Below are 7,948 nucleotides of genomic sequence, written 5' to 3'. Positions count from 1 at the left end.
GAGTGCCTTTCTGTCTTCCTTTAATGCTAGTTCATAACGCTGTTGCATATGCCACTACATTTCTGGGATGGCAAAACCTTGAACATTAGAAATATACCCTATCACACAGTTAAGACTATCATACAATTGAACAAGGTAAAATGTATTCCCTTTGTTATTTGCCAAACTCATTTGGTCCCATTAAACCATAGGGAATGCTCCACTCTTGGAGCCTTTGTCAACTCCATTCCTACTCCAGACAGTGGCTTTGTCGGAAAGACATTCACAGAGAGCCTTAGTTGGTACATCCCAGCTTTGGCCCAATTTGTATAGAACTTCTCTCTTGCTGACAGCGTAAATTTTGGTGCTGCTACCTCGCTTGGTTGGGTTCCCGAGTTTCTGATGTCCAGTCCACTTCCCATGGTGGTGCAGTCCAGTTCTCTAGGCCAGCCTTCTGGTTTGTGCCAGTCAGTTCTTTTGTCACTTGGAGACAGGCCCTCCTCCTTGCTCCTGATTTTGCCTTGTTCATGTCCCTCCTCTCCTATGGCTCTGGCCTACAGCTCTCCTGACACTTCTTGGATTGTGTGCTTTGTTGATAATGTATGTTCTAAGAACTGTTTAGCTGGGACCAGGGAAGAAGGAACTAAATTTCTATCTACCCTGTGTGAACACACTCCCAAATGTCTAAAGTACTTCTTTTGGGTTAGAGGGATGGCTGTTGTGTTCACCCTGGTGAAGGTAGCTAGAAAGGGAAAATATATTTAATTCACAGAGATAATGAGAACACAAGGGAAAAGAACACATGGAAAGGAATAAAAGGAATGGGGGATACTTAGGGTAGGACCACCAGACCTAGCCTATGCTGGAGAAAATATAAACTAGTTTTTACAGCAGAAAACGACTTATCTATCATGCTCACTCAGTCAACAATTGAGTGGTGATCCGGGGCCAAATATCCTTCTAGGTGCTGGGATGCAGCAGACAAGGGAGCAGGAAAACATCCCTCCCTTCATGGAGCTTGTATTGAGATAATACATATAACATCCATGTAATGAAAAAAGGACCAGTTTATATAATCTCTTTATACATATGTACTTAGCAAAATACTCTATAGAATCTATTGTTAGAACAACATGGGAAAACCCAGGCTCATCTATTAATAGGTGACCAGGGTAACCTGATTGAGCCTCTAAAAAGTCAATCTGACAACACAAAATAAGCACCACATTATGATTATGTTCTTGGCCCATATGTATACCTTACCTGCTTCTAGAAAGTAATGAAAAATGATTATAATTAACCCATGAATCTATTAAAATTAGTGCAAAATACAAAATTGAAATCTGTAGCAGAAGGAAAGAAATTCTGGTATAAAGTATCATTTTGAAATAACTTTTTCTAGTTTTGAAATTTGAGAATAACTTTTTTTTTTTTGGTAAGCATAAAGGAGGATGTTGTAAATATCAACTTTGCCAAAAGTTGAAAAGAAAAAAACAAATGTTGTTAAAGTCATGAATGTAATGTTAGGTCTTAGTTTTCTTTTTTTCTCCTGGGGGGGGGGGGTGCGGCACGAGTACAGGCATGCAGGGAAAGAGAGGGAGAGGGAGAAAATCCCAAGCAGACTTCCTGCCCAGTGGGGAGCCCCAGGTCAATCTCGACCTTGAGATCATGACCTGAGCTGAATCCAAGAGTCAGGTGCTCAACAGACTGAGCCACCCAGGTGCCCCTAAAGTCTTAGTTTTTTAATGTAAGTGTTGGTTCAGTTACCAGATAATAATGTGGATAAGTCTTAGAAATATTGTAGTATGTTGCTTAAACAACTTCTTTTGTATATTGACTCTAGAATAGAAATCCAATGAACATCCAAGTATAGCTGTGATTGAAAGGAAATCCGTATTAGCCTATAGGTGGCAATTTTCTGTTTCATGTGGAAACTTAAAAACCTGATTTCTGTTTTGGAGCTAGCTGAGAAGTATCTGCTAACCCATTCAAAGCTTTTCTCAAAACATAGTTTTTGGTATGATCAAATGCTGAGACATGCCTTTAAAGTAAGCCTGGGAATTCTCTAATTAAAGCATACTTCTAGGAATGTAGCCTAAGACACAATGGCTTGAAATTATGCCATTGTGCTCCCATTATGTTTCACACACCATAATAAGTACTCTGTCTTGATTATCTCATTTCATCCACACATAAGATAGGCCCTATTGTTATTGCCATTTCATAGATGAGAAAACCAAAGTTAGAATTTGTCTAGGGTTGGGGTTGCCAGTTTTAGCAAACAAAAAATACAGGACACTGTTTTTAAAATTTGAATAAGCAATATTTTATTAGAAGTATATTTCATATATTCCCTGGAACCTACCTATGCTACAAAATTGTTTCTCTGAAATTCAAGTTTCAGGCCATCCTGTATTTCATCTGGTAACTTTAGGGACAAACCAGTACAGACCAGAGTAGCAGAACCAGCCCAATCTCAAAGGCTGTGGGCTTAACCACAACGTTAGGCTGCAAAAAGCCTGTAGTGTCATTCTTCATAACAGTAAAACTGGAGCGAACCCAAAACCTCAATTGCTAGAATTATACCATTATACATTAATTTGATGGAATAGCATATAAACCCGTTAAAAATAACAGCTAGGAAAATAATTCTATTCCAGCCCATCAGAATGGTAAACATTTGCATATCTGAAGCTATGGCGGCCCCCCGGGTGGCTCAGTGATTGAGAGTCTGCCTTTGGCTTAGGGGTGACCCCGAGGTCCTGGGATCGAGTCCCGCATCAGGATCCCCGTAGGGAGCCTCCTCCCTCGGCCTATGTCTCTGCCTCTCTCTCATGTAAGGCTGAAGTTGAACATCTTTAACATGTGCAAGCCCACTTGTCCTTCACAAGGCCTTTTCCTACGAGGACAACCCCCCCCCCACGTGCCGGTCCAACACCCTCAGGGCCGCCACCAAGCCGGGAACCCCCGGGCTCTCTGGGTCAAGTCGACGCCGCGGGGCGCCCCAGCCAGGCGCGGACGGTGACGTCACCCGAGTGCGCGGGGCGGGGCCTTCCGTCACGTGGCCCCAAGGGCACGCGCGCTCGGTCCGGGACTGCGGCGCGGGCACTGGGTGAGCCCGTGGCCGCCACCGCGCGCGCTGCAGCGGTTCTTCCCGGGCTGCTCCGCTCGCCGTGGCTCATGCGGCTCGGACCCGGGCTGTGGCGGGAGGGAAAATGCCACGGCCCGAGTCCCAGAAGGCCGGAGTCCTGCGCTGCCGGCGTCGGGGTGAGTAGCGCGCGGCCCGGCGCGGCGGGGTCTGAGCCCGCGCGGCCTCCGTCGTCCCCTCTGCGCCTCAGGCGAGCGGCTCCGGCGCGCGGCCCCGAGACCCCGAGAGCTGACGGCGGTGCCCGGCTGCAGAGTCCGACCGCGCGAGCACTGCCCCCGGGGACTGGGTGTTGACGCAGTGACCGCCCCGGGGCCCGGCGAGCTCCTGCGGGCGGCGGCGGAGGTCGCGGAGCCGTGGGCCCGGGGCTCCCGCCGCTGTTTCCCTTAACGAGGGCCGGAGCCCCGCGGCTCGGTCTTCCAGGAGGAAGTGGTGCGGCAGCAATGGTAACGGACCCGCTCAAACGCGGAGAGGAGAGGAGTGGAGGATGCACCGCGTCGGTCCTCCCTCCTCCTCGGCCCCCCCTCCTCCCTCCCCCCCACCCCCATCCAGGCAGCTCATATTTCTCGGGAAGGATCAACAACTTATATTTATGCTTGTTGACCGGGGCCACACGCGGCATTTGGTTAACGTGCCGCCAGGTCCTTTTCTCTTTCTGTTGGAGAAATTGGGTTATTTGTCTTGTACAGTGTCCCACGTTCTTAAATTCTGTGCCGTTTGGATAAATCTAAAAATAGCAAGTCCCTGTCCTCCAGTTCGGAAAGACTTCAGTGAGGAATACAGATAGACTCGTGATAGACTAGTTGTCCCTTATTTTCACCATCAAAGAAAATTTGGGTCAGCATATTTATTTATTTACTTAGCAGTTGTGTGGTTTGTTGGTTTTCCTAATATAAAATGAAATTATGACTTGGAATATGTTTTTCGTGGTACTACTATGCACTCTCCTCTCCCAAATCACAGGTTTGGGCCTGACTTTTCAGTGTGTTTGACTCCACTCAACTTCCCGTTTATCTAGAAATTTGGGTGTGGGAATCTACCCTGCCTTAAGAAAAGTAGGAAAAAAACCCTCTCTCTCCACCCTCAGTATGTATCAGTTGAGCTTTACAAGTTCAAGGTGGTGAAAGAGGAATCCGCAATTTTCACATCTATCGACAATTTCAGTCCTGTTTGTTCCTTGCAATTTGGGTTGTACTTAGTTTTTTTAGTTTAGTGTTTTTTTACTTTTGTGTGTGTGTATGTGTGTGTGCGGTAAAATCTACACAACATGAAATTTATCATTTTAACCGTTTTTTAGTGCACAATTCAGCTACATTAAGTACTTTCACAGTATTGTGTCATCACCCCACTACTTCCAAAACGATTTAGTCACTCCAAGCAAAAGCTCTGGAACCATTAAGCAATAACTTCCCATTTCCCCCTTCTCCCAGGCCCTGTCTCTCTGAATTTGACTGCTCTAGATATCTCATGCATGTGGAGTCATACAATATTTGTTCTTTTGTGTTGGGCTTTTTTCATGTAGTGTTTTCAAATTTCATACATGGTGAGCCTCTAACCTTTCACATTTTTTAAAACTTCTTTCTTAAGACCTTCATGCCTAGCAGTGGCTACATCTGATGGCCCCACCTCAACTCCTGCTGGCTTGACCTCTAAATCTTTGTGACACCTTATGTTGTTGGTCAGTACACCCTCTTATAAGGTCTCAATTTTGTGATCTTTCTCACGTCCTTTATAAGCACTTCCTTTTCCACAGGTTTTTTTTAAACATACATGTCCCCAGAGATTCGGTTCTTGCCCCCCAATCCATTACTTAAGCCCTCTTCTATTATTTCTGTGGAACTTGAACTAAAATTTTGGTGTTCATTTTTACTTTACTCTTTGAGGCTTAGATTTGAATTTCAAGTTTTTTCAATTTCTTTCTTTTGAATTTCTTTACAGTGCAGCATATCCAAAACAAAATTCCTTTTCTGCTAATCCTCTCAAGCGTGGTCTCCCCCTGCTCCCTGTCACCAAGACTTGAAAGCTGGGAGTTGTTTTGTTCCCTTTCTCCCTTAGGGACTCATGTCCTGTCGAAGTGACAAGTGCAGACGAAGTGACAAGTGCAGACGGTTCTGTCTCTGACCCTCCCTGCCACTCACTTCCACAGCTCTGGATGGAGCCATGATTGCCTCTTTTTTTTTTTTTTTTTTTTTGTCTAATTGGCTTTGTTAAACGAGTCATGAATTGGGCAGCATCTCATCCAGCAAAGAGGGGAGCTCCCCATGATTGCCTCTTATTGGAATTTTTCTTTCCTTTTTTTTTTTTTTAAAGATTTTATTTATTTATTCATAGAGGCACAGAGAGAGAGAGAGAGAGAAGGAGGCAGAGACACAGGCAGAGGGAGAAGCAGGCTCCATGCAAGGAGCTCGACGTGGGACTCGATCCCGGGCTGCAGGCGGTGCTAAACTGCTATGCCACTGGGGCTGCCCGAATTTTTCTTTTTTTAAAGATATTATTTATTTATTCATATGAGAGAGAGAGTCAGAGACACAGGCAGAGGGAGAAGCAGGTTCCCAATGTGGGACTTGATCCCAGGACTCCAGGATCATGCCCTGGGCCAATGGCACGCTCTAAACCACTGAGTCACCCAGGCTTCCCTTACTAGAATTTTTCTAACTGGACTTACTGGTTCTAGCTTTTTTTTTTCCTCTGTCCCAAACCATTTTATACACTACTGCTAGAATTTTCTTAAGATACACTTGCTTAAAGACGCTAGTTTTATTTTGCATGCAGAACAAGTTAATTCTCATCCTCAGAGTCAGAGCCCCAGCCTGTCTTCATAGAAGTAATTGCCTTCCAGCAGTCTTAACCAGCCAATCTATTCGTTACAGTGAGTTCTACTTGCTCTTCTATTTGGAAAACTAAAAACAAATACGTGTTGCAATTTTCCAAGACTTGAACTTTCTCCTTGAAATTTTTCAGCATTTGGCCATTGAAAGCTAATTTTTTAAAGCCAAGCTTAAACATCAGCTTCTAAAAGAAATTTTCTTCAAGTTTTTCATAGTCTTTTTTTCATGTGTGACCCCACTTGTCTTACTTCCTGTTGGTTAATTTGAAGCAAATCTCAGGTGTCATAGGATTAGATTATTTTAGCTGTATAAAAAAATTCATTCTGACTTCTAGTCTTTCTCATTTTTAAAGATTTTATTTATTCTATTCTAGAGAGAGAATACATGTGTGTGCATGGGCATAAGGGGAGAGTGACTAGAGAGGGAGAGGGAGAATCCCAAGCGGACTTCCTGCTGAGCGTGGAACTCAACATGGGGCTCAATCTCATGACCCTGAGATCGTGACCTGCCTGAAACCAAGGGTCGGACACTTAACCAACTGAGCCACCCAGGTGCTCCGCTAATCCCTTATCTTCATCTATTTGTTTATTCTTAAAGATTTTATTTATTTATTTGGCAGCGCGCACAAGCACGGGGAGCGGGAGAGGGAGGAGCAGGTTCCCTGGGATCATGACCTAAGTGGAAGGCAGATGCTTAACTGATTGAGCCACCCAGGCAGCCCTCTCTGGTCTTTTTTTTCTTTTTTCTTTTTTCTTTTTTTTAAGATTTTATTTATTTATTCATGAGAGAGAGAGGGGCAGAGACACAGGCAGAGGGAGGAAGCAGGCTCCTAGCAGGGAGCCCGATGTGGGACCTGATCCTGGGTCTCCAGGATCACGCCCTGGGCCAAAGGCAGGTGCTAAACCACTGAGCCACCCAGGGATCCCCCCCTCTCTGATCTTTTTAAAATAAACTTTGTTTTATAATAGTGTTATATTTATAGAAAATTGCAAAGTAGTACTGAGAATTCCTTTATGTCCCATGCCCATTTTCTTCTGTTATTAACAATCTACATTAGTATGGTACAATTATCACAATTAATGAACCAGTACTAATATGTTGTTATTAACTAACATCCAGAATTTATTCAGATTTCCTTAGTTTCTTTCTTTCTTTCTTTTTTTTTTTTTTTAATCTGTTTAAGGACACTAGGTAAAAAATTAAGGGTCCCATCCAGGATACTACACTGCATTCAGTGATCCTGTCTTCTTAGGCTCTTCTTGGCTGTGACAGTTTCTCAGACTTACGAGAGACACACACACAGAGAGAGAGAGAGAGAGAGAGGCAGAGGGAGAAGCAGGCTCCATGCAGGGAGCCCAACATGGGACTCAATCCCAGGACTCCAGGATCATGCCCTGGGCCAAAGGCAGGCGCTAAACCGCTGAGCCACCCAGGGATCCATAAATTTTCTTTAAAACAAGGCTTCATGTGTGTCTCTAACCTTTACTCTTCACTGGTAGAGACCTCCTATGCCACAGAGGATAGCACCACTCAGTTGTTTGTGAGGTGTGCCTCTGGGGACCCCCCCAAATTTATTGAAAATTTGTGGTACTTGTTAATGCTCCCAGTGGTGCAAACAAACCTTAATCAGGGCATCCCAAATCTACGTGACCCTGTTAGATCTCCTGCCTCTCAATTCCCCTACTTGGGAGAGCCATCGCTGAGGGAGCTCCCTCCACCTGTGACAACACTGGAGATGGCAACATCCTAGCCCACAACATCACAGGACCCAACCTTGTATTGAGTACTGCCTCCACAGCCTTCCAGTAAGGAGAGATGACACCAAGGAGACATAGTGGCTGTTGATGGCAAGCACTTTCTAGGATTTGGATGCTGAACTGACTGCTTGTGACAGTCCCATTGAATGACATTTTGCAGCGCTATATGTGTACCATAGGACACTTTCACTACTGCAGTGCTTGCTGCTCAAATGTGAGATGGTACTTGGATTGCCATG

The 7,948-nt window shown here is 44.8% G+C and overlaps 1 protein-coding gene across 6 annotated transcripts in view; it reads left to right on the top strand.

Annotated features, from left to right (window-relative positions):
- The first annotated feature begins 3,012 nt into the window (after window positions 1–3,012).
- GALNT11 (polypeptide N-acetylgalactosaminyltransferase 11) overlaps window positions 3,013–7,948 on the top strand; it is a 51,413-nt gene continuing 46,477 nt past the window's right edge. For 5 of the 6 annotated variants that reach the window (XR_012007808.1, XR_012007809.1, XR_012007810.1 and 2 more), the window contains exon 1: window positions 3,013–3,246. The gene's annotated coding sequence lies outside the window, so the exon portion shown is untranslated. Of the gene's footprint in view, window positions 3,247–3,364; window positions 3,571–7,948 lie in introns of those variants that run through there. The other variant, XM_072776900.1, reaches the window with a different exon arrangement.

This window comes from Canis lupus, chromosome 15 (genome assembly GCF_048164855.1).
Source record: "Canis lupus baileyi chromosome 15, mCanLup2.hap1, whole genome shotgun sequence".
NCBI lineage: Eukaryota > Metazoa > Chordata > Mammalia > Carnivora > Canidae > Canis > Canis lupus.
Note: the sequence above shows the minus strand (reverse complement) of the source record. Positions and strands in the feature narration are given on the sequence as shown.